The sequence below is a fragment of the Saimiri boliviensis genome, chromosome 17, assembly GCF_048565385.1.
Source record: "Saimiri boliviensis isolate mSaiBol1 chromosome 17, mSaiBol1.pri, whole genome shotgun sequence".
NCBI lineage: Eukaryota > Metazoa > Chordata > Mammalia > Primates > Cebidae > Saimiri > Saimiri boliviensis.
Window position 1 is genome coordinate 33,564,357 of NC_133465.1, and position 27,789 is coordinate 33,592,145.

Consider the following 27,789-nt stretch of genomic DNA (forward strand, 5'->3'; position numbering starts at 1 on the left):
CTCACTGTCCCACTGAGGGAAGCAAGGCCCCAAAGGACCAAGGCCTTACCCAAAGCCACACAGTTAACAAGTGGCAGAAGAAAGACAGGAAGGCCTCCGGGCTTCTTCCGTAGGTATTAAAGTTCTTTTTACTTATCAGGCGTGATAGAGGAAGTACTGAGGGCCCACAAAATATGCAGGGCCTGAAAAAGAACAACTGGTTCCAAAATATGAAGAGCAAACTGCAAAATCACATTTGGTAAAATGTTTAATTAAAGATTACAAAAGAGCACAACAAGATTGGGTGTGGTGGCTCACACCTATAATCCTAGCACTTTGGGAGGCCGAGGCAGGTGGATCTCTTCAGGTCAGGAGTTCAAGACCAGCCTGGCCAACATGGTGAAACCTCATCTCTACTAAATACAAAAAATTAGCTTGCCATGGTGTTACATGTCTGTAATCCCAGCTACTTGGGAGGCTGAGGCAGGAGAATCACTTGAACCTGGGAGGTGGAGGTTGCAGTGAGCTGAGATCACACCACTGCACTCCACGCCGGGCAACAGAACAAGACTCTGTCTCAAAAACAAACAAACAAACAAAAAACAGTATGACAAGTTGACTTCATGAGTGGTGACATATAGAATATGCAGAACATGTCCTTTTGTTTGAAAATCATTTCTAGATTTGCTTTCATCACCTTGCGGAGTTCCTGAGCGTGCCTGAGAAACACTGACCCAGGCTAACATATGTGATTTGTGACCAAATTATTTCAAAAGCAAAATTTAAATTAAACATCTTCAATTTGTTTACAGAAAGAAAAAAATCCACATTTCATATGAGATATGTGCTACGTATGATGGAAGAAGCTTCCAGAGGAAGGAGGTGAAAGCCCGGTGGAGCCTCGAAATGGCTCTGCCTATGCCTCCTTCCCAAGTCAGGGATTTGCAGCTGGAGCCACAGCCCCTACCTGAGGCTGTAAGTAGGGGGCAAAGAGGGCCCAGCTTGGGGGATGCCACTCTCTTCATGACTTCCGCACAGTGGGGCAGGCTGAGAAAATGCCTGCCTCAGAGGGAAGGAAACACCCCGGAGGATTTTTACCCTCCTGAATAGGAAAGCTTCTCCGCTGCAGACAGATTCCGTAGCTACCTGAGCCGCAGCTCGGCAACAGCATCTTCCCAGGCATGCTGATCGTGTGCGCGGCAGCTCCCCATGCCCTGCTGAAAAGACCGATCCTATTAGTGATAAGGTACCAGGGAGAAGCTTTATTTCATGTTCCAAGCAGGTTATGCTGATGGAAACAAGATAAAGGTTTTGTGCTGTGTTCTCAGCTGTATTAGGAGTCCTAGGGATTGCTTTCCACCAGTAAATGGTAATACAGTATTTACTCTCTGGGGCAATAAGAAATGAACAGTCCTGTAGTCTCTCCTTGAGGGATCTACTCTAAGCCCAAGGACCACCTCAGTCCCAGGTAGGCCATCTGCTGTACGGACTTCTTGGCCCCCTGCCCTCTTCTCCCTGTCCTCCTGCAGCTGGTCCCCACCACTCACACTACATGGATACGCAGGACACCAACCAACTGGAGTAGCCAAAGTATTTTTTTTTTTCGGAGACGAAGTCTCACTCAGTCACCTAGGCTAGAGTGCAGTGGTGCTATCTCAGCTCACTACAACTTCCACCTCCCGGGTTCAAGCGATTCTCCTGCCTCAGCCTCCCAAGAAGCTGGGACTACAGGCACACACCACCATGCCTGGCTAATTTTTTGTATTTTTTAGTAGAGATGGGGTTTCACTATGTTACCCAGGCTGGTCTTAAACACCTGACCTCAAGCAATCCACCTGCCTTGGCCTTCCAAAGTGCTGGGATTACAAGCATGAGCCACTGCACCCAACTGCCAAAGTATTTTTTTAATGAACCTTAAAGAACTTTACAACAGTTTCACTCCATTTACTCATTCTCTGTCATTTGTGCTGTACTGGTCATATATTTTGCATTTTCATAAATACATATTAATACAGAATACAATTTCATACATTATAGACCTTATAATACAATGCTATTCTTTTTCCTTGAAGCAGTCATTGTCTTCCAAAGGAATCAAAAGAAGAAAAAACGTTGTTTTTTGATCTTTGCTACATTTTGCCATTGCTAGTGTTCTTTATTCTTTCTCTTATGTCTAAGTTTCCACCTAGTGCCATTTCCCTTTATCTTAAAGAATTGCCTTTAGCATTTCATGTTGCATGTCTGCTCAGCTTTTGTTTATCTGAAAATGTCTTGATACTGCCTTCATTTTTTACATGAAAAGAGTGTTTTTCACAGAATATTGAATTTCGAGTTGCCTGCTTTTTTTCTTTCAGTGTGTTAAAGATGCCATTCCATTGTCTTATGGTCTTCATTGTTTTTGATGAGATGTCAGTTATCCTTTGTATCATTGTTCTCTGTATGTAGAGTATTTTTTTCTCAGCTTTCAAGTTTCTCTCTTTATTTTTCATTAGTTTGATGATTATGTGCCTAAGTACAGTTTTCTTTGTATGTATTCAGCATGGGGTTGGCTGAGTTTCTTAAATCTGTAAGTTTTATGGCTTCACAAAACTTGGGGAAAATTAGGACATTGATTTTTCCATATACTGTCTCTGCCCAACTCTGTTTCTCTCTCTTCTCTTATGGGACACTAATTAAACATATGATAAGCCACTTCATATTGTCTCACAAGTTGCTGAGACCATGTTCAATTTTATTTCAATCAACCTTTTTTTCTCTCTCTCTGCAGATTGGATGATTTTATGTGTCTTCCATTTCACTCACCCTTTCTTCTGCTATCTTTAATGTGATATTAAACCCATTAGTAAATTTTTCATTTTAGATATTGTACTTTTCAATTCTGGAATTTTCAATGGGTTCTTACTTTTATCTTCTTTCTCCATCTGCTCATCATTATGATCAAGTCCATAGGTATTTTATTAGTTTGTTTATAAAGATTTTGTCAGCTCATTCCAACATCTGAGTCATCTTGAGATCTCTTCCTCTTGATTGTTTTTTTCTTTTGACCGCTGATTACATCTTTCTGTTTCTTCATGTCTGGCCATTTATAATTGTATACTGATTATTATAGACCATCATCATAGATAAAATTTTGATTATGTATATTTTTCCTTCACGAGTGCTAATTTTTGTTGTAATATAAAATTAAATTACTAGCTAATCACCTTGAACTCTTAGAGGCTTGGTTTTGTATTATTAGAACAGGTCTGTTTCAATTTTGCCCTTTGTACTAGAGCAAATCCCTAGTCCTGGGACACAATCTGCCCTCCTCCCATATAGGGCCTCTGAGATCCTAATGGAAAGCCCAAGGACCCATCAAGCCTCTCTCAGGTGGAAGAGCCAAGCTGGCTTTGCTCACATGTCTGGCAGTTGGTCTGGCTGTCAGCCAGGTCTCCTCAGTTAACCTCCTGTAGACTATACCAGCTTCCTTGCACGGTGGTCTCAAGATAGTATTCCAAGAGGGTGAAGACAGAAGCTTCAAGGCATCTTAAGGTCTAACCTTGAAAATTATATAATATTCCTTGTGATGGTTAATTTATGTGTCAACTTGACTGGGCTACAGGATGCTCAGATATTTGACCAAATATTATTCTAGGTGTGTTTGTGAGGGTATTTCTGGATGATATCAACATTTGAATTGATAGACTGAATAAAACAGATTGCTCTCTCCAGTGGGGGTGGGTTCATAGAATCAGTTGAAGGACTCAGTGGAACAAAACATTTGACTCTTCCACAAGTAAGCGGGAATACCTCCTGCCTGACTGCCTTTGAGTTGGAACATTCCCTTTTTCCTGCCTTCAGACTTGAACAGACACATGACAGACTCTTCCTGCACCTTAGGCCTTTGGATTCTTGTGTCTCCAGCTTGCCAACTGTGAGTCTCAGGACTTGTCAGCCTCCATAACTACATAAACCAACTATAGACACATATGTATGTATGTATATTTAAAGAGAATATATATAATAATTATTTAATTATATCACCCATTTATACTGCTTAATTATTAGTTATATATCACATACACACAAATACAGATACTCCTTAATTTAAAATGAGGCTACATTCTGATAAACTCATTGTATGTAAAAAATATTATACCCCTCTAAACGCATTGTAATGTCAAAAAATTGTAAGTCAAGCCATCAAGTCCAGATGCTTCTTGACTCCAGTGGGGTTATATCCCATCATAAAGTCAAACATCGTAAATAGAATACCATCCCTCTGTGTGTGTGTGTGTGTGTGTGTGCGCGCGCATGTGCGTGTGTGTCCATCATAAATAGGAGACCATCTGTATGTGTATGAGTGTGTGTGTATGTGTGTGTGTGCATGTGTGCATGTGTCCATCATAAATAGACCATCTGTATGTGTATGAGTGTGTGTGTGTGTGTGCGCGTGTGCGTGTGTGTCCATCATAAATAGGAGACCATCTGTATGTGTATGAGTGTGTGTGTGTGTGTGTGTGTGTGTGTGTGTGTAATCTTCTGTTGGTTCTGTTTTTCTGGAGAATCCTGATTAATACATCCCTTCTGCCATAATCTGTTACTCACAAGTCACAAAATAGACTTTACCTCTGAATGAGAGGAGTTAAAAAGTCACATTGCAAAGGGATGTGCATACTGGGCTAACAGGATTTTGTGGTCATTAAAAAAATCTGCCATAGCATTCTGATAGAGTTTGGATATGTGTCCCCACCCCCAAATCTCATGCTGAGTTATAATCCCCAGTATTGGAGGTAGGGCTTGGTGGAAAGTAATTGTCTCATGGGGGTGAAACAAAGATGGCCCTCTTGCTTTCTCTCTCTTGTTCCTGCTCTGGCCATGTGATGTGCCTGCTCTCTCTTCATATTCTGGCATAATTGTAAGGTTCCTGAGGCCTCCCCAGAAGCTGAGGAGATACCAGCATCATGCTTCCTGTACAGCCTGCAGAGTCATGAACAAGGTAAATCTCTTTATAAATTACCCAATCTCAGGTATTTGTAGCGATGCAAGAATGGACGAAGACACACCCTTTACTATCCTTAAAATGAAAACAGAAAATAGACCTAACCTAAATGTAAATGCTTAAAAACATAAAATCATTCACTAACCATAATATAAAGGAGGTATGGAAGGCAAATAATTTATAATACAACAATATGTATTTCAATATGTAAGTGCTTGGGCATAATTGCAGTAGAAGACATCATGAAGTAATCAGTCTCTTATATTTATATGCAGAGTGACACATGCAGTGTGACACAGCAGTGTTATCCTGGTGACTCATATTATGAACATCATTATCCTCAGTAATGATCAGCAAAATGGTGAAGAACTGTTGGTAATGTTCAGAACAAAACAAAATATAAAATTCTCTTGATTTATACCACAGCTGTATTCCTCCACTATTCAGTATAAGTTCAAAACTGAGCCAAAAAGTTCTTACGCTCTAGATTCAGATAAGTATGAACAAGTTTTACACTGGCAAGAATATCTGGCTGAACATTTGAAGTCCAGCAGGACAAGAAATTTGTTGAGAATATTTCAGGAAACCAGGCACCCCACCATCTTTGGTTTAACCAAAGCCACACCCTAAAGTTTGAGACATCCCCTAGGGGGCCATACTGCCAGTTGAGAATCATCAGACTGGGGGCTGTTATCACAGAGCTATGGACCAGAAATGCACACTGTGGAAAGTGCACCATAACTTCCCCCCAGTGCATCATCAGAGACAAAGCACCACCCAAGAGAACCACCAGTGAGGTTCCAGAGAGAAAAGGAAGTGCGACAGAGGAGATGCTCAGAAGTGGTCTAACAAAAGAAGCAGATAGAGTTCCCAGCAGATACACGACGTGAATGGCCCAGTGTTTTTTACTCACATCAGAATAATTCAAGACTCAGTATTATGGCCCCTCAGGGAGAGGGCAGGCCAGGCAGCCCACCCTGCCGAGGGCTTGCAGACCCAATCCTTCAGGGCACAAGGATAGGAAGCTGGCAGTTGTCTGCCCAACTCTAAGATTTGGAGTTAACTTGGGGGAACTTGCTTCTGTTGGACTTTAAAACGAACACATTTAGTGCCTTTATGGAGAGATTCTGGGCCAGGGAATACCACAAGATTTAGTATTTTAAAGCTGTACCCATTGTCCCAAGTTTTACTTGAGGAAGGAGGGAAGGTCACAGCTTGATGTGATGGCTGTGTATGATGTGACTGGGTCTCCAGAGGCAAAGGGATTCAGCTGAGGGCCTGCCCGTGTGTGCATGTGGCATGTGCACTTAGAGTGTGATCTATGGGTTGTGGAGTCATTTCTGTTAATTGAACACCTCAATATAATTTTGAGGTAAGAGTGCTTGGCCTGTATTTCAGACAGTCCCTGGAGGACTAGGGAAGTGGGAAAATATGCCATCTGGCAAAGCACTAGGAAATTGAATACCCTGGTGGAATTCACAGAAAATTGCACTAACAGTGGAGGGATAGATAGATGGACAAATCAACACAGAGGCTCTCTACTCACTTTATCAAAGATCAAGGTTAGGAGCAGGTTTCATTTTCCCCCACCAATGGCTGACCTACCCATCCAGCCTCCAGCCACATTGGGATCCCCGAGAAGCCACGGTGCACACTCCTTCCTGCAGCTGCAAAGCCCAGACAATGGCAGCCCTCACTCCTGTCCCCTCTACTCATCCAGGAGCCAGGCTCCTCTGACTTTCCCTCCAAATCCAACCCTCTTTCCTCAGATTGTGTTTATGCTGGGCCATGAACGTGCACGTTAACTCAAGGCCATGCATCTTTGGAAGGAAATCAATACATAATTATGTGTTCTGTCTGCCACATGGCCCACAGCCAAACTGATTGGAAATTAGAGAAATTGAACACAGAGTGGTCAAGGCCAGCCCAACAGATATGCCCTGGCAGAGTGGAAGAAGCTGGGGCTGAGGACCAACCACCAGGCCTCAGTGTGGATCTCACAGCCTTTTCCACATGAAGCATCTGCATCCTGGGACCAGTTCAAGCAGGCAGAGTCAAGGACACTGGCTCCTTTGCTTTTCTGATTTCCTTGCTGTATACACAGGGGGCTGGACTCTGCAGCAGTCTCATCACCTGCCTCCCTATCTCTCTTCTCTCCCCTCTATCCTACCCAACTTGAGCACCAGCAACCCAAATGACCTTCTTAAGGTACAAATACAACCACATCATTTGTCTGCATAAAGGCATTCTTGGGAAGAAGCACAGGATTGACAGCATCTAATATGAAGTTAGAAAGACCCAAGTTTGAGTATTGCCTGGGCCACCGAAAGACACTGATCAAGTCACTGTATCCCTCTGTAACATTGAGGAATATAAGAGTATCAACTTTCCAGAGTTGCTTGTGAGGATTCTAGAAAATGATATGGACTAAACCTGGCACATGGTAGGCACCATGTAAGTAATAGCCATCATCCACATCATCATCATTATCAACATCATCACCATCATCAACATCATCATCATGGTCAACATCATTGTGATCATCCACATCATCATCATCGACATCATCATCATGGTTAACATCATCAACATCATCATCATCATCATCACCATCACCACACATCATCATCATCATCATCATCATCACCATCATCATCACCATCACCATCACCATCATCTTCATCATCATCACTATCATCATCATCACCATCATCATCATCACCATCATCATCACCATCATCATCTTCATCACCACCACCATCTTCATCATCATCACCATCATCATTATCATCATCATCATTGTCATCCATATTTTATGGATTTCTCCCTGGAGATAATGCCTTTGTCCTCTTCAGCCTTCCACACATTTTCATGACAGCACTTAGGATTTGGGAGTCTCTGCCATCTTTCCTCCACTTACAGGAGGATCTGGGTTTCATAGGCAGAAGATCTGGGTACAAGTCATATCCCAGTGGATAAGACCATGTTCTTTTGGGGCTTCCCTGTGATGATGGCACATGTTTGTGGGATGAAGGAGCCTAAATCAGCTGCAGCTGGCCCACTACTCAGGTCATGTGAAGACCCAAGCTCAGTCTGGGGTTTGCCTTTGGACCTGGGTCTTGGGCCACAGGTTGGTCTGGAAATGGGATCAGAACTCAGCCGATAGCCAGAATCTGGGCTGACACTAGGGCCACAGTGGAAACTCAGCTCAAGGGCAGGGAGCAGAGTTTCTTGGTGTGAAGTTTAAGGATTTCTATGAACATAACCCATGGCTAAAGCTTTGCGGGCATCCAGCTCTCACCATGCTGGACTGAAATGCATCATTCCCCTTCATGATGTGAAAGCCTCTTCCAGCCCACATGCAACAGGAATGCAAACATTTTTAGGAACAAGAGGACTCTGACATTAGCAATTCGTCTTCTGCAAACAGCATGTCTGCCAAAACCACTCTACCACTTGATGCCAAAAAGACACCCACTACAGCCATAGCTTTATGTCTTGTGACACCAGACAGGCAGAAGAAAAGCAAAAATAAATGTTCCTTGAATATTTCCAAAGATCCAAGTTTGGGCCCTCTGTCTCTAACAACCTTACCCCAGCAAGAGGAGAGACCCTGGGACAGAGGGCCACAGTGTATGTTTCTCGTGGCTGTGGCAGAGATGCTGAAAGGCCTGTACCAGGAGCAGAGGGAGTGAGTCGAGCATGGGTCAGAGTGCAGATGAGAGCAGCCCAAGGATTCAGAGGTCAGAATGGGCCTGAAGAGGAGGTGGCTAGAAGGGAGTCAGCAGTGGCAGCCAGGGTTTGTGCTTCAGTGGCAACCAGTGCCCCATGTACTTCACCAGGGACAAGAGCCAGGACAGAAGGAGCAGTGGACAAAACCCAAAGGGGAGTCGGTCCCATCTTCCTCAGGGCAAGGAATGTGCAGGGGCTGCATCAGGGCTCCCCACCCACCACATGGCTGCAGATACCACTCCCTCCCTCTGAATGCCACGTCCACTCCCTCTGTGGGGAAAGCAGGTCCTGCCTGTGGGCTGCATTCTCCACTTCTCTCTCCAACCCTTGATTTCTCTAGCCCTCTTTAGACACCAGTCTCTATTTTCACTCCCTAATTCTTTTACTGAGATGGCTCTAGAAGGCAATTCCCTCCTCAGCATTAAAAAATAATTTATAGAAATAATGTTCCTTTAATAAAAGCCACATAGAATGATATAATTTTTATAGTGCATGACCAAACAAGAAAGGTAGAAATTCTTGTATAACAATGGATCTCTCCCACTCCAGCATTCTCAGAATGATACCACCTCCTCAGGCTAACATAATATATTGACTTGGAAAGTGTAACTTGCAGTGTCGTTGGGCAGAGCTGGCCACCACTCATTCTGCTCCAAAGAGCTCCTCCAAAGACAGCCTCTTCCAGTGTGGCTCATAAATATGAGAGCAGAAAAACAAACTTACTTCTGCTGCTTGCTCGCTCTCTCCCCCCGCCCCATATATATCTTTAAACAGTTAGTGGCTAAATTGCACTGTAATTGTAATTGATTGCAAAATTGCTTTTTTAATGAGATTTAGACACCAGGAAATAGCTTTTTTTCTTCAGCATACCCAAAATGAACTTGATCTCTCTGACAACAGATTATCTCCCTAGCTTTCTCCTAGTCATGTATAATTTGGATATTAGCAGAGAAGAGGGTTCTGGGCTGCCTTGGAAAGCAATGGCTCAAGTCAGCAGTTCCTCCCCTCCCCCAGCAGGGATGGTGACCTTGCAGCCCCTTCTGCCCAGAACTCTTCAGAACACTTTCATCCCCCTTCCTGTTCCACCCAAAGGCGCGCTGTTCGAACTGGAGGGGTCCTCAGAGCACCACCCTTTGCAGTCCAGGATGCTCCTCCATCTCAGTCCACCTTACTATGTGCCTCTCCACTGGAGGGAAATGTGAGATCCCCTAAGAACGCATGCCAGAGGGACCCACCCAGCTGGCAGGACCTAGTCAAAACCTCAAGCGCTTCAGAATCTAGTAAGGGAAGTCTGCATATTTCATTGCTGAAGACACAGGAGCTGTTTGTACCCTCCTAGATCCTCTTTAAAGCCAGTGCTGTGAATACTGGATGCTAATGGCTCATAGCACCCCATTCTCCAGAACAGCCTGTTTTTGTAAATAAAGTTTTATTGGAACACAGCCATGCCCATTCATTTCATGGTCTGTGCCTGAGTTGGGTCATTGCAGCAGAAATCGCATGGCCCACAAAGCATAACATGTATACTACCTGGCCAGTAACAGAAAAATTTTGCTCTAGAGACAGAGCTTCTGCCAATGTGCCTTTGCTTAATTGTCATGCTGCCCACACCCCAATTCATGACTAATGCAGGGATCTGGAAAGCCCACCTTCTCTGTCTCAGGTGAGGCCCACTGTGCACTGTGGTTCACATTCCAGAGCACCCCACCGGGTGGGGCTGAGGCTAGAGCCAGCTGAGAAGCTCCTGTCTGCCTAGCTCCTGCCCCTGCCCTCTCTTGTTATCCTTGTTCCCCTTCTTCTTTGAGCACTTCCACGATAAATCACATACTCCAGAACCCCGGTCTCGGGTTGTTTCTAAGGATCCTGACTCATAAAAAATAAGTCACAAGAACTTTTTTCCCACAACCTCTTGCATGGAAACTCAGGTTTTCAAACAGATGGAACAGAGCAGCGGAAGAGTCCCACTTACTCAGCATCACCCTCCTCTTCAGCAGCTCCTGGAGTGCCTCCTTCAAATTCCAAGAGCCTCAAAACACCACTGGTAAATTGTTGCCTGGGGTGTGTTAACTTCCACCCCAGCCTAGAGCCTTCCCTGACTCCCTACTCCTGGAGATCACTCCCTCATCCAGAACGTGGCTGGCCCCCAGACACTTGCCCCCACCTGCTAGTTCTCCTGGTGGCTTGTGCCTGGCCTTCTCTTTCTGCCACAATGTGAGCTCCTCTGTGACCAATTCATCTTCTTTTCACCCAGAACACCCATCATTCATTCATTCATTCATTCATTCAACGTATCTGCTCTGGCTGGCATTCCCCAACATGCCCTATGCTTCGCACTGGGACTCCAGAGATGAATAAGACAGGATTTCTATCCCCCAAGAGTTCACAGGGTGAGAGGGAGGAGGAAGAAATAGGCACGCTGCTGGACGAGGAGGCCAGGCAGTCAGAAAGTCAGAAGAGCCTTTGCAGAAGAGGGAGCACTTGCGCTGGGCTTTGAAGGATGAGTAGGAGTTAGTGGGGAGTGAAGCTGTGGAGCTCAGCACTCTCTATTCGCATCAGTCTTTCTTTGATGCTTGTGGGGTGAATCCACAATGAGGTGACCATGGTGGGACCAGGCTACAGCCAGAGGGAGCCTGGCCCAAGTCTGGGGCTTAGTCTTCAGTCCTTGCCCACCTCTCCAAGCAACTTAGAGTCTAAGTTCAGAGGGGCCAGGACCCAACCAAGGGGCCAGATGCACCTTCCCAGGAAGTGATGCTTCATCCAAGATTTAAAGGATGAGGTCACATAAAGCAAACAAGAAGCACAGAATGGATGTTCTAAGAGGAAGGAACAGTCAGTAACAAGCCCTGAAGGGAGGGTGGAGAGTGAGAGTTGTGACAGTCACAAGCAACCAAGGGGATTCACAGGAGGGTGAAGGTGGAGCAGAATGTGAAGAGGGATGTGGGAGAGGAGGGCAGAGCCCCTGAGCCCCTGAGCCAGAGAAGGAAGCTCCATCTCCGTTGGGAAGGTCTTTAAAGCGGGCATAACATGAGCAGCTTTGCATCTAGAAATGACATTGCTCTGGTTTCTAGAAAGAGAAGAGATTGAGGGAAGCCACTGACAGCCTCCAGTGAGAACAGGCAGAAGGGTTTGCAACAAGTCCAGACAGAAAGCAATGACAGCCGGGACAAGGTGGGGAGAAATGGGCAGATCCAAGAGAGATTTGGGAGGTAAAATGGTTGGATGCTAAAAGTGGGCAGGATGTGGTTGGACATAGCAGATGAAAAGGAAGGGGTCATGGTATATCTGCCTTGGGTCTCTGAAGGATCACTAGTGTTGCTAACTGAAGCAGAGTCCATGGTGTCTCCCAGGGCCTCAGTTTCCCCTTCTGTACACCAAGAGGCTGGCACAATGTTCTCCCAGGGCCCCTTCAGGACAGGTGTCCTGACGAGCAATTCATCATGGTACCAAGAGCTTCAGAGCCAGAGGTCACTTCATCCTCACATCAATCCCAGAAGTTAGATCTGTTATTATGACCATTTTGGAGGACTCAGGCTCAGAGAAATGAAGAAATTTGCCCAAGATCCCCCAGCTAGTAAGTGTCAGACAAAAACCTGGATCCTGCAAATCCAAAGTGCATGTTCTCACCCACCTCACCACAGCATCCTGCATCCCATTCCAGCTCCCAGGAGATGCTGCTGTTCACCTTTCTTCACCCTGGGTTGCTGTGTAACCCCTGTCTCTCCACTTGCCCTGGGTATCCTTTCAAGGACCCTCCTCATGACCAGTGAGGCAAGTAAAGTTTGTATCTGCCACTTGAAGTCCCTGACATTTCTGTTTCAACGACCTCAGGGAATCAGCTCTGCAGAGATTCTAATATAGACTCATCAAGAAATCTAGAAACCATCACCAACACCAATCCAACAGTACAGAGCACCTGCATATTTCCATACTGGTTTGAGAATCAGTTAGAGTGACACCAGTGACTGCTGAATAAGCACACACACTTGAAGGTCTTAGTGCAATAAAAGATGATCTCTCATTCAGCATGGGTGTTCCTGGTTGGTAGACAAATTCCCTTTACACAAAGATTCAGAGATCCAGGCTTCTTCCATATAATGTCTCCACTATCCTCTAGGGAAGGGTTTGGCAAACTATTTTTTTTTTTTTTGAGATAGAGTTTTGTTCTTGTTACCCAGGCTGGAGTGCAATGGCGCCATCTTGGCTCACTGCAGCCTTCACCTCCCTGGTTCAAGTGATTCTCCTGCCTTGGACTCCCAAGTAGCTGGGGTTACAGAAATGCACCACCATGCCCAGCTAATTTTTTTTTGTATTTTACTAGAGACAGGTTTTCACCATATTGGCCAGCCTGGTCTTGAACTCCTGACCTCAGATGATCTGCCTGCCTCAGCCTCCCAGAGTGCTGGGATTACAAGCATGAGCTATCAAGCCTGGCCAAGCCAAGATTTTGTGTAGAGGTCCAGATAGTAAATATTTTAGGCTTTGTGGGCCTGATCACATCTGTCACAACTACTCAACTCTGCTCTTGCAAGGCAAAGCAGCCAGACTATACATTAAATGACTGGGCATGGCAGTGTTTCAATATAACTTTATTTATAAAAACAAGCAGCAAATAGACACAGCTATGTTCCAATAAAACTTTTTTTTTTTTTTTTTTTTTTTGAGACAGCGTTTCACTCTTGTTACCCAGGCTGGAGTGCAATGGTGCGATCTCGGCTCACCGCAACCTCCGCCTCCTGGGTTCAGGCAATTCTCCTGCCTCAGCCTCCTGAGTGCTGGGATTACAGGCACACGCCACCACGCCCAGCTAATTTTTTGTATTTTTAGAAGAGACGGGGTTTCACCATGTTGACCAGGATGGTCTCGATCTTTTGACCTCTTGATCCACCCGCCTCAGCCTCCCAAAATGCTGGAATTACAGGCTTGAGCCACTGTGCCCGGCTTCCAATAAAACTTTTTACAAAAGCAAGCAGCAAACCCACTTTGGCTCATGGGCTATGGTTTGTCTTCTGCTTCTTCCAACTGGCAAAGGAGATCAGGAGGGGATGCAAGACACCCACTTAAACTCCTTCACCCAGAGTGTCACACAGCACTTCCACATATGTTTGTTTGTTGCTATCTAGATGAGAAATGTAGTCTCTGGCTGGGCAGTCACTTTCCAGCAGCAGAGCTACTCTGTGGGCGGGCAACATGGATCTTTGGTGATCAGATGGCCAGCCATCTCTGAGAATTTAGGTCCAACTAATACCTACTGAGTATCTCCCATGTGTGGCAGTTTCTGTGCTCTGTCTGGGCACACAGGGGTTCAAAAGATGCTCCAACCCTAGAGAGATCAGAATCTCATTTAAATTGAAAAATAGAAAGATCTTATTCCTAAGATGTCAGCTCTTTTTCTGAGGTTTTTACCTTTCAAACGGGTGCCCAAAATGCCAGGCTGATTACAGGTGGATCACACCTATAATCAGCTGTGGGAGGATTGCTTGAGGCCAGGAGTTGAAGGCCAGCCTGGGCAATGCAGCAAGACCTCACCCTCACCACTGACATCACAAAAAAAATTAAAAATTAGCCCAATATGGTGGCATGTAACTGTAGTCCCAGCTACTCAGGGGGCTGAGGTAGGAGGATCTCCTGAGTCCAATAGTTTGAGGCTGCAGTAAGCTATGATTGGGCCACTTGTACTCCAGTCTCAGTGAGAGCAAGACCCAATCTCTAAAAAAAAACAAGAAGAAGCAGAGAACTGGTAGAGAATTCTTCACAGGGCAAGGGCCATTCTGTTTTATATACCATTGAGTCCTCAGTTCAGCATAGGACCTGGCATACAGAGGGGTCTCAGTATTTGCTGCATAAATGAATTTAATCATGACTCATCTGCAGAGCTAGAACTTTGGGGGTCAGTGCTGTACACTTTTCATACTTGATGGGTTTAGAATCTAAACCAGAAAATCTGTCTTAGATCTGTGCAATGTCAAAATTTCAAAGGAAGATCATTTGTATCCAAACAGAAGAGTCAAAGCTTAAATCCATCATGTAGACGTTTGGTCTGTAAATGGAATTGTGATCCAGAAGACCTAACTCTAAGGATCTGTAACAGTACATAGCCACAGTGTAATATTATGCAATTCTTTTTCTTTTCTTTTCTTTTTTTCTTTTTTTTTTTTTTTTTTTTGAGACTGAGTCTCACTCTGTTGCCCAGGCTAGAGTGCAGTGTGCAGTGGCATGATTTCAGCTCACTGCAACCTCTGCCTCCCAGGTTTAAGTGATTCTTCTGCCTCAGCCTCCCAAGTAGCTGAGATTATAGGTGCCTCCCACCATGCCCAGCTAATTTTTTGTTGTTGTTGTTGTATTTTTAGTAGACACGGGGTTTCACCATGTTGGTCAGGCTGGTCTTGAACTCCTGACCTCAGATGATCCACGAGCCTTGGCCTCCCAAAGCGTTGGGATGACAGGCATGAACCACCATGCCCAGACGTAATACTATACAATTCTTTACAGCTTCTAAGATGCATTTATACCCAAGTGCTCATGTGAAACATCACACATGACCTTAGGTGGACGAGACAAGCTCCACACTCCCACTTTTACAGAGGAGAATACTGAAGCCCTGAGAGATGCAGTGTTTCCCTCAAGGGTACTCAACTAGAAGGTCCTTAAACCAGGCCTGGAGGCTACGACTGATCTGAATCGAGGAGGTCCTATCCCTTCTCCTCACTGGTAGCTCTGGCTTGAGAACGAAGTAGCCACTAAGTACGGATTTCTAAAATTTAGCTTATGTTGAAAACTTTTATACCAAGCTGTATCTTCTCTGAAAAGAATTGGTCCAAGGCTGTGTGTATTTCAAATAAAAGGAGTTCTAATTTTGTAAACTTTATGAAATGAAACACCCTGGAGCATATCTCACAAACGAGATTGAATTTACACAAAATCAAGAGACGGAGCTGGGAGACACTCTCATATTGTGACCTCTGGCAAGCCACTTCCTCACTCAGGAGTTTATTCTCAGCTGTTACAAGGGGGTGGGATCTGATGCTCTCTGGAGTCTTTCTCAGCTCAAAGAAAAACACTATAATCAATTATCTCTGGGCATTAGGCCAACATTTTTACATCCTCTCAATAACCCATTGTGAAGGCTTCAAGGGAAGGCAAAGATATTTGTGGTTCACTCAACAGAGGTTGTGGTGATTTCCCTCCAGGCCACACAGGTGGTCTCTGGACCTGAGTGTCCAGCCAGATAGAGCTGGGGGTGTCGGGGAAGGTAGTTTGGTTGCTGCTGAGTCCTTGCAGGTACCTGTGAGCCAGGACAATGCATGGACTCCTCAGACACACGTACACAAGCTGCTATTTCCAAACCATCACTTTGCAAGGACTCTGACCCTGAACAACATCCCTTTCTCTTCATCTTCAGAAAGTCATCAATATTGTGATTATGAGCCATTAATGTAATAATAACTAGCAGGCAATGGAGTGGTCCAGGCAGTACCTTGGGCGTCTGTCATCATACAGGGAGGGAAGCTGAGTGGCCCATTCCCCACGAGCACAGAGCGCTGCATTTCTGGCTCACCCAGAATCTTCCCCAGCAGGCAATGCTTCGAGTACGTCCTCTGCAGAGCCACCTGGCTGAAAGGGGAGAAAAGAAATCAGACCGAAGTCGGGCTGGTGGGAATTTCCAAACGAGATAGCCCACGTGCTGGGAAGGATGCATTGGACAGAACTTCAGGGTTTGTTCTGAATTGTAATGAGTGGCATGCCAAAGTCAAGATTTTTATTTCTTATTTTTCAAAAGCCGCATTGATGGGAACAATCTCACAATACAAACAGTGGTGATTGCAATCACTTGCCGTTCCCATGGCAACAGACAAGATTAAAAGGGCAAACAACGAAGCTGGAACTCTCTTCAGAGAGTTAAGCGCTCCCGATTTTAATTGCCAGGCAGCACACTGACACATGAAGTCCCCGGCTCGCGGTTTAACGGGAGCCAAACCTCTCCTCAGTTTCTTACTTACCATCCAGGCTGACCACTTGGGACCTCACTCCTCCCATCCAGAGCATGAAGCACAAGAAAGTGTCACATTGCTCCTTGAATACCTCCAGCGGTGGGGAGCTCATTCCAACTGGCTGGACATGAGGGCTTAGTGATGGAGCAGTCTTAGCAGTCAGGGGAGAAAACTACAGGGCATGGGCTCAGGCTGCAAAAATAAGAACAAAAAGGCAAAGGTTGATAATAGCATTAATTTTAATCAAATCCATGGTTTATAGAGGCATGGTTCTCAGTGTTCTCCCCTTGATCGCAAAGAGACAGCACCAATAACTTACCTTCAGCAAAGAATTCCTATGTGTCACACACACAGCGCTAGTCCATCTTTATGTATGACCTCACCTAACCCTCTCAGCAGCCTGCAGCAAACCTTATTATAATTCCAGTTTTGAAGATGAGGGGGCTGCAGCTTGGGGAGATTATGACCACAGTCACAACCAGCAGTGGCAGAATCAAGACAGAAACTCAGACCCATTCGACCTCAGAGCTCAAGCTTTTGCTACCATTTTGCCCCTGGAGGAAGGAATCAGCTGAATTTGGAGACAGTTGCCTGGCAGCGGTGAGAAGGTGCTGTCTCAGGGACACCTGGTGGTATTGCCAAGCTGTTCTCTCCAAGCCTTCCCAAAAGGAAACTCCAGTCTTGGGGCTGCAGGCTCAGCTCGCCTCTCTCCCTGTGGCACCTGCAGAGGAACATTGTTACTGTTGCCTTCTTGAGATTTTTCTTGTTTCCAAGGCTCCAGCTTTGCCAGCTCAAGCTGCCTTCTGCCCTGAGCCGTGAGTTCTCTCCTCTCACAGCTGCCTGGCGTATGATCAGCCTGGCTCAAACAATCTCTGCAGGTCTGGGGAGAAGCAGACCTTTGGAAAATCAACACTGAAATAAAACAATAATGAATTCACAAAGAAAATGATGATTCAATAAACCACCCAGAGCATCTAGTCTTTCCACCCCACCCCACCCCAGATAAACAAGGTCTGTTCCCAAACTCCAATCAGTCACTATTTGCCTCTGAACTATTTACTGTGCACCTGCTATGGGCCAGGCACTGGATCTCATCCAAACTGGATGAGATCTGGATCATTCAGAGAGGGATCTGCATGAGGAGAGCAGGTGGGGAGGCCGTCAGCAATCACTGAACAAGATAAGCAGTGGCAAATGCTACAAGAGCAGAGGGGGACATCACTGCTGATGTTGAGAGACAAGGAAGATGGCTCTCCTCTTGGGGATCCTGGAAGGCTTCTTGTAGGAGGGGGCCTTCTCAGTCACTACTCCCTCACAGAGGCAATATTGGCTAAGTCCCCACAGACACTCTGCTAGGGGCTGCGGTGAATAAAACATAGTCCCTGCGGGCTGGAACTTATTGTCTGGTGGAGAAAACAGTCATCTATTAAACTTCACAAAAAGTGCCCTAAAGGGCAAAAAGAAGGCTCTAGGGAACAGTAAAGCAAAGTAAATGTTCATGTCTTGGGTGCTCGGTGGAACTTCCTAAGAAGAGTAGCACTGGGGCGGGGATGGGGATGCTGAGGAGGTGCTAGATGGATGAAGTCAATCAGGGGGGTCACACTGGAAACGGGTGGCACCAGCCAATGGGATAATGTGGGATCCCTTGGTGAGAGCACTGTTGACACGGATGTGGGAAGGGTCAAAAAAATAAAGAAGGGATAGTGCAGTCCCCTGGGGTTGGTAACAGCAAGGAGCCCCTCCTATCCCTGCGCTGAGAGGAGAGAGCCTCTGAAGGGAACAGCCGGGACCAAGACACACACCCCGCCCAAGGTCGCCAGCCGGGGAGAAGCTGGGGAAGCAAACCCTGACCACGCTCTTTTCCCGCCATTTGATCACCTGCCAAGGCCTCCCTCTGGCCAAACCCAATCGGAAGCCAGAAAGCACAGGATCCTCTTGATTAGGCTCACAGAGTCAACCTCCCAAGGGGTGGAAGGAAGGAAGTGGACAAGCATGGAGGGGCACGTGGATACATCCAGCCTGAAGGGAGGAGTGTGCGTCATCACAGCGACAAGATGCAACAATCTCTGCTCCTCCCCAAAAGCCCATTAACATGACTGGGCAGAGAATGAGGAAGGAGAAAGAAGCAACAGAGAGAGTACAACAAATGTGAGACAGGCAGGACAGTGATAACTGGCCCAGGAAATGAGAGAGAGCTGAAGCCTCAGTTGCTGCAGAGGGAAGATCGATGGCAAGCAAATGTTAACCCCACCATGCCCCAGGAAGGTTCAGGAATTAGGGACACCCGGTAACGTTGAGGGTGTCAAAGTTTCGGACCAAGGCTGAAAAAAGACTTCGTTGTCAAGCCCATGTGAGGATGGCTGGGCTCCCAGGTCTCCCCCTTCATCCCCAGCAGTCAGGGGCCTCACTTGCCCTCCCTACAAGGTACAAGCAGATGATTAGGGAATTGGACCAGGAGAGCTCCTGACTCCGGGATACAGGCACATCAGAGGGCCAGTGAGAGGACAGCTGCATCCTAAAGGCTCAGTTCTCCAGCTCCTTCTGCTTGCTTGTTTGCCAGCCAAACACATATCTCCAAACAGAACAATGTATTCTTCATTTCTGGTAAAATAAAAGGCCCAAGAGAACAGACCTACAAAAAGCTGAAGTTGAGAGCCCCCCAAATGGCTGGGCCCCTGCTTTTTCATTCTATAGTAAAGCCCCTCACCTGTCAACAAGCCTAGCCCATGTGCAGAGTCCAACCAACCTTTTAGTGTCTCACTCTTAAATATGCATGGATCGATGAGAATCTCTAGACATTTGGGGAAATTTTTCAATATAAGAGACCAAAACAGACATAGGTAGAAAAAGGAGCTCTGCTTAAATAGGGCCAATACAGGAAGTAAAAGGAAAACTTCAAGGACCTTATAATTCATATCCTCAGGGAGATAAAAGAGGTTATTGTTCCCATGAAATAAGAACAAGATCTTATAAAACGGAGGCAATCAGAAAATAAGAGCTCTTAGAAATTAAAAATACAGAGGCCAAGTGCAATGGTTCACACATGTAACCCCAGCACTTTTGAAGGCTGAGGCGGGCAGATCATCTGAGGTCAGGAGTTCAAGACCAGCCTGGCCACAACATAGTGAAACCCTGTCTCTACTAACAATACAAAATTTAGCCAGGCATAGTGGTGTGTGCCTGTAATCCCAGCTACTCAGGAGGCTGAGGTAGGAGAATTACTTGAACCCAGGAGACAGAGGTTGCAGTGAGCTGAGATTGTGCCACTGCACTCCAGCCTGGGCAACAGAAGGAGACTCTGTCTCAAAGAAGGAAGGAAAGAAGAAAAGAAGGAAAGAAGGAAGGAAGGAAGGAAGGAATTAAAAACATGGTTTCAGTAATATGAAAATCAGTAGAAATATTTGAAAATAAAGTTGAATAAATATCCCCTAAACATGACAAGAAAAAAGATGTTCAATAGGAAATAAAGAATATAAAATTTAGAATATCAATCTATAAGAGCCAATATTTAGCTGATAGGAGTTTCAGAAGGAACAGAAAAAAAAATAAGAAAAATAATCAAATAAATTCTAGAATAAATTTTACCCAAACCAAATGACAGTATTTCCAGATTGAATGGGTTTACTGAAGGCCCATAGCAAAAAAACTAAAAGACCCACCAAAGCATGTTACCATGTGTGTTAGTTCATTCTCATGCTGCTAACAAAGACATACCCAGGACTCGGTAATTTATAAAGAAAAAGAGGTTTAATGGACTTACAGTACGATCTAAGAGTGCCAATGTCGGGTCTTTATACTAGGAAAGAAACAGATTGTGTTGGAAATTTATAACTCAAGACTGAGTAGCAAAAGCTACACCTGATTCAGAGCAAGCTGAAAAATCGCCCTAAAAGAAAGCACTGCAATTCCCTTTCCCTGTGTGCTGAGCAGCCTCAGCAGCTCTTTCCAGACCTGTGGGTGGCCAGAGCCCTGGGAGGAGAGGTGGGCGAGCTCTAGCTTAGTAAATGGCACATTTCTGGCCATGTGATCGTGTGTGTGCAGTAGTTACTCAACCATTGCAGCTTCTGGCATTACTATTTAGGTAAACCTGTGTCAAGATGCTGTGTTAGTTCAGTGGCCTGATACCACTATTGGACACATAGTTGAATAATTTAGTTGGAATTAGTGTTTGGATCTATGTTAAAGGGTGTTATTAGTCCATTCTTGCATTGCTATAAAGAAATACCTGAGACTGGGTAATTTACAAAGAGAAGTATTCCTGCATACTATGCAGGAAGCATGACTGGGGAGGTCTCAGGAAACTTATGGTGGAAGGCAAAGATGGAAGCAGGCAGTCTGAAATGGCTGGAGCAGGAGGAGGACAGAGTGGGGAAGGTGCTACACACGTTTCAACAACCAGATCTCATGAGAACTCTATTATGAGAACAGCACCAAATGGATAGTGCTAAACTATTCATGGAGGATCCAGACCCATGATCCAATCACCTCCCACCAGGCCCCACCTCCAACACTGGGGATTACAATTGAACATGAGATTTGGATGGGATACTTTTGTTTTAAACATACCATTTCTTCTATTACATGCTGATTGCCAGGAAGTTCATTCCCAAAAGAAGTACAACCTTTTTTCCTGTAATTCTGTGCTTTTCTCAAGGCTATGAACAGTTCCACATAAGAAAAATAAACTTTAGAACTGTCTGAAATAAAATGTTATTATGAATTGGCCACTTATTAAGATGAAATGATAATATGAGGTTTCAGGTTTTATTAACTTAAACCATTTGTAGATGGATTTCTTTTCTTTTTTTTTTTTTTTTTTTTTCTATTGAAACAGTCTGGCTCTGTTGCCCAGGCTGGAGTGCAGTGGCTCAATCTCAGCTCACTGCAACCTCTGCCTCCCAGGTTCAAGCAATTCTTCTGCCTCAGCCTCCTGAGTAGCTGCAATTACAGGTGCCAGCCACCATGCCCAGCTAATATTTCCATTTTTAATAGAGACAGGGTTTTGCCATGTTGGCCAGGCTGGTCTGGAACTCCAGACCTTGTGATCTGCCTGCCTTAGCCTCCCAAAGTGCTGGGATTACAGGCATGAGCCAACGCGCCCATCCTGGATTTTTTTTTTTTTAACAAAAACACAGACCTGTGACCCACTGAGATTTGCAGAGATAATGAATAGGAGATAACTGAATTGCTTCTTCCACTCTGTTTTCCAGCTTCACATATTTCTTTAAATAGTTCATGTTTTATTTAGTAATTTTGCTTTTCCCTTACTCAAAACCAGGATAGGCGTTTCTTCCCCGAGTGGATTTTAATGCAGCTGCTGCAGGCTACAGAATAAAACCCTATTGGAGAAAGACGCTCCATTAAAGTAAGATTGAAGCCAAAATTGAAAATTGAAAGCTAATCTTTGTGTACCTTTCGAATGGATGCATTTTTTAAATTGGCAATTTGAAGAAGAATAAAATTGTTTAGAATATACGGTGCAGCGGGGAAAGCAGGTTGGATGGTATTATTGTAATTCTAATTAGATGCATTCCCCTGTTTGAGATATACTTACAGAGCAATCTTAGTTTTAATGGAAAGAAATTCTTATTGATGAATTTGATTACTACTATGGATTCTTACTTGCCTTTGGTGGCTACAGGATGACGCCTTACAAAATGTGAAGTTAGAAATTTAAGCATAGAGTCCTTCTTACTTGCTACCAGCTGGAACTCGTGTCCAGAATGCAGTGGAACTTACTAAGAAATGCTAAATAGTTTTCTATCTATCTATCTATCTATCTATCTATCTATCTATCTATCTCTTTCTAAAGGGAGGATCTTTTTTCCTTTCTAAATATAGGATCTCGCTCTCACCCCGGCTGAGTACAGTGGCTATCATAGCTCATTGCAGTCTCAAACTCCTGGGCTCAAGCAATCCGCAAGCTTCAGCCTTCGGAGTGGCTAGGACCATAAACATGTGCTATGATGCCTGGCTTTTTTTTTTTTTTAATGTATTTGTAGAAATGGGGTCTTGCTATGTTGCCCAGGTTGGTCTTGAACCCCCAGCCTGAAATAATGTTACTTTAATTCAGATGTCCTGGGTAGTCCAAAGATAACTGGGAATTAATTTTTCACAGTATTAAGGGACTGCTTGGAATTGCACCTGGAAGGCAATGATGTCATCAGCAAATGGTCCATAACTTAGAGTACCTATGTATCCTCATTCTGGAAGTATGGGGCCCTCTATCTGGGATTTAAGTGGCTTTGCTGATCTGATTCTTGGCAATATGAGTAGGAATATATGGACTGATATGGAAAGTATCAGTCTTGAATAGTTTGAAAGTCAAGAATCTCATATATTAAGAAGTGAAATACTTTGTAGCAGACCATTGAAAAATGGAAGGACACAAATGAAGATACAGATATAAGGAGGATGAGAGAGAAAGGCAGAGATGTCATGTTAACTGAAGCATCTGTTTACGTGGCCTAAGAAGGAAGTGAAGCCAGATAAGAGATTCACTGTGGATGAAGCTCAGGCCAAATCCTTGGCCTTCGTTTGCCCCTGGGTGTTGCTGACCTCTAAAAGCTGCAGCCGAAATGGAAACAAATCTGTCAGTGATGTTCCTCTCCGTCTGAGGCCTGTTCTTGTGTACCCGAAACCTTTTCCCCTGAGACCATCCCCTGGATATACAACCACCACACTGTATTCAGTTTCCACGGCTATTCTAACAAATGTCCGCAAGTGTCCAAACAACACAGGTGTATTATCTTACAGTTCTGGAGCTCAGAGTCCCAAAAGGGGTCTCACTGGGCTAGAAGCAAGATGTTGGCAGGGCTGCCTTCCTCTCTGGAAGCTCTAGGGCTGAATCTTTGTGCTTGTTTTTCCAGCCTGACCACATTTGTTGGCTGAGTCCTTCCCAGTTGCCATCTCTCTGGTTCTCCTTAAGCTCTCCCCCTTTTTAGGACTCTCATGACTATTTCGGACCCATCCAACATATATTCCTACCTTAAGGCCAGCTGACTGGAAAACTTAATTCCAACTGCTACTTTAATTCTCCCTTGCCATATAACCTGCCCTATTTGCAGGTTCTGGGGATTAGGACGTGGGCATCTTTGGGAGGCCAAGATGCTTGCCTACCATGGAGAATTCCAATTCCTCAATAATGGGGTTTGGACCACACCTCCCACAAAGAGGTGGCTGAACCAGATACGGAGATGGGAAAGAGGATTTCTGGTGGCAGGTCCTGTGGATACTACTGACCAGCACAGGTGACTCCACCCATCTAGCTCCTCATCTGAAAGCCCAGCAAAGGGATTCACCACGAAGAAATAAAAACAAGGTGGGAAATGGCACATAGAAAGTAGACATGTGAAGAGAGTAAATCCACAAGAGAAGGATTTTTAAACCACTCCCAAAGCTGCCTTCCTTTCAACACCGTGTCTCCCCATAATCAGGTGTAGAACATCAGACACAAATCAACCTTCTTGGCCTCTCCAGTCCTCAGTTTCCACATCTGTAGAATGGAGGAATAACACCTGGTATGACCAGGGTTGCTAGTGATCCCCTAGTAAGAAGGCAAACCCGATAGGTTGAAGAGTTCAGCAGTGTTTGCACTATGTGCTATATTTATTATAGGCATTGACTTAATTGTCCTGATAGGAGCCTTGGTTTCCACATCTAGAAACTGGGGGTAATAATATTTCTCTACTGCATAGGGTGGGGAGGGCAATTGGCACTTGCCTCTGGTAGATTCCTTCTTTTAAACAAGTCTCCCTCTGATGATCAGGTGCTGCCTAGTTGTGAATTCTCCATCTCTCACACACGCGCACTTCCCAGCCTCCTACCCTCTGCCCACTAGCAGCCACGAACTTCGCCTTTTGTGGTGGAGCATCCAAGAGTCGGTTCTCTGCTCCCCTTCATTGGTGAGCTCCTCTAGCCCACAGCCTCCTCTGCTCACCACTCCTCCCTCACTGACCAGTGTCTGCATTCTGCCTTTCGTCTGATGCTAAGCTCCAGGCCCCTCCCCTCCCAGCATGAGAGCTACATGGCCTTGTAGCCCTCATTCTTCCTCACTTTTCCATATGTTTGGCTTAGCACGAGGCCACCTTCTCCTCCAGGTAAGCCCATGCTGGGTCTTTAGCCTGACCAAGTTCCCCCCTGGATTCTGAACTCCAGTGAGATAGAGAGACAATCTGTCTCTCCCCGACCTCCATAAACTCAGGGCTTCGGACCTGGAACACAGCAGGCGTTTAGCACTGCCCAGCATGAAAGAAGAGGCAAATGGATTCACTCATCCATTCATCACTCCCGGCCGGGTGGGTGTGGTGGCTCACGCCTGTAATCCCAGCACTTTGGGAGGCTGAGACGGGCAGATTACCTTAGGTCAGGAGTTCAGGAACAGCCTGGCCAACATGGTGAAACCCTGTCTCTACTAAAAATATAAAAATTAGCCAGACATGGTGATGGGCGCCTATAATCCCAGCTACTAGGGAGGCTGAGGCAGGAGAATTGCTTGAACCTGGGAAGCAGAGGTCGCAGTAAGCCAAGATCTCGCCACTGTACTCCAGCCTGGGTGACACAGCAAGACTCCATCTCAAAAAAAAAAAAAAAAAAAAAAAAAAAAAAAAACAAAGTATCACTCCCTGTAGCTGGGCTGATAAAATTTCACTATGGTTCCCCTGGGTGAGTGAGATATTGAGAGACCACCACGTGCTGGTGAGGAGAGCCAGCCAATCATGGAGCAGGCAGCTCTGTGAGATCTCATCAGGGACCTCCAGGCCCCATCTGTTTAGTGCCCATCCCTTGAATGACCCACACATGTGAGGATGATTACTCATAAAGAAGGGGCCAAGAGTAATAGGACCTGCATCTGCTCTGCCGCAGACCTGCTGTGTGACCTTGGGAAAGGCCCATCTCCCACAGGGCCCGAGTCTCCTCTCCTTAAGGACCCAAGGCAGGCAGCCTGCCCACTTGGTTCTATGGGTGTTTTCCTTACTTAAAGGCTCAGGGCTTGAACTGACCAGGGGAATTCTCAGCCAGATCACAGCCCCTGGAAAGTGGTGGGCAACAGGTGTTTAGAGAAAAGGATCGAGGCGGGCACCCTAAGACCCCCACACCCGAGGAACACCAGAGGTGTAGGAGATTGCGGGCCAGAGGAGAGTGAGGTCGGGGCTTTTGTTCCTTCAACTTTCTTCCTTGGGTAGGTGGGGGTCTCCTGTCCTGACTGTTTAATATGCTCATCTTTTGTCAGGCAGCCCTGCCCTCACGGCCCTGGTTTCCTTTCTTCCTTCCTTTTTCCTTCCTTCCTTCCTTCCTGAGTTTTGTTCTTGTTATCCAGTCTGGAGTGCAATGGCACAATCTTGGCTCACTGCAACCTCTGCCTCCTCAGTTCATGTGATTCTCATGCCTCAACTTCCCTAGTAACTGGGATTACAGGCATGTGACACCACAACTGGCTAATTTTGTGTTTTTAGTAGGGATGGGGTTTCACCATGTGAGTCAGACTGGTCTCAAACTCCGGACCTTCAGTGATCTGCCCACCTTGGCCTCCCATAGTGCTAGAATTACAGGTGTGAGCCACTGTGCCTGGCCCACACTGGTTTCTTATTGCTGCTATAACAAATATATAAACCCACATTTATTATTTTACATTTCTGGAGTTCAGAAGTCTGAACTGGGTCACATGGGACTGGAATCAATGAGTGGTTGACTTTAGTCCTGTGGGCAGGAGTGCATTCCTTCTGGAGGCTCTAGCGGGGAAATCATTCCTTGCCGTTCCCAGCTTCTAGAGGCTCCCGCATGCCTTGGCTCATGGCCACATCGCTCCAGCCTCTGTTTCTGCTGTCACATGTCCTTCTCTGACTCTTCTGCCTCCTCCTCCATTTTTGAGATGGAGTCTTACTCTGTCATCCAGACTGGAGTGCAATGGCGTGATCTCGGCTCACTGCAATGTCTGCCTCCCGGGTTCAAGTGATTCTCCTGCTTCAGCCTCCTGAGTAGCTGGGATTACAGGCACATGCCACCATGCCTGACTAATTTTTACATTTTTCGTAGAGATGGAGTTTTGTCTTTTTGGCCAGGCTGGTCTCGAACTCCTGACCTCAGGTGCTCCACTCTCCTTGGCTTCCCAAAGTGCTGGGATTACAGGTGTGAGCCACTATGCCCAGCCCCTCAGTGGTCCTCTTGCATGGGTCATCGAGGTCATTGCTATCATCAGTTTGGTTGTCAAATTAAAGCTGACTGTGACTGTTGCTCATTGGTGATAATGACTACTCAGGGTTCCCCTCAGAGATGATCTCGGAGGTGCCTGTCCTGTTATCTCTAAGGCCACATCAGAGGTCAAAATAGAATGAAGGCTAACAGAAAGGGCTACAGAGTCAGGTGGGCTTGAATTCCTAACCCAGTTTAACTGCTCACCGGTTGTGTGCTTTTGTGCAAGTTACTTAACCTCTCTGAGCAATAGTTTCCTCATCTAGATAACAGAGATCATAACTGCTGCTACCTCAATGGGTTGTCAGAGGATTAAATGAATCAATGGCTGGGTGCGGTGGCTCATGCCTATAATTCCAGCACTTTGGGAGGCCGAGGTGGGCAGATCACCTGAGGTCGGGAGTTTGAGACCAGCCTGACCAACGTGGAGAAACCCATCTCTACTAAAAATACAAAAAGTTAGCCAGGTGGCTGTCTGTAATCCCAGCTACTCGGGAGGCTGAGGCAGGAGAATTGCTTGAACCTGGGAAGCAGAAATTGCAATGAGCTGAGATCATGCCATTCCGCTCTAGCCTGGGCATCAAGAGCAAACTCCTTCTCAAAAACAAAAAAAAAAAAAAACAAAAAAGTGAGTCAATGGACATAAGGTCCCTTGAAGGGCTGAGCACGACAGTACACTCCAGTGGCTTCTTTTATTATGATCATTATGCATGCTGCCACCCTAGGGTCACCTCTGCACACCCCTTGGCCGCACCCCAGCAGTCCTGGCCTTACCTTTACCTTCCGGGAGTCTCATGTTCAGGTGCCCGCTGTGTTCTGGCAGAACCCCCACTTCCTGGCTGTAGATGAGAGTGAATTTTCACAGCCTTCTTGTAGCCCTGGCAGCTCCTGCCAGTGTGGGAGTAAAGGAAGCATAGC

At 45.6% G+C, this 27,789-nt stretch overlaps 1 long non-coding RNA gene across 1 annotated transcript; it reads right to left on the reverse strand.

Moving 5' to 3' along the window:
- Positions 1 to 328: 328 nt before the first annotated feature.
- Positions 329 to 27,789, reverse strand: LOC141581712 (uncharacterized). Its single transcript, XR_012514468.1, has 4 exons — positions 27,646 to 27,789; positions 16,690 to 16,872; positions 16,167 to 16,303; positions 329 to 1,196 (listed from the first exon to the last, which is right to left on the reverse strand). It is a non-coding gene; the product is annotated as an uncharacterized LOC141581712 (long non-coding RNA).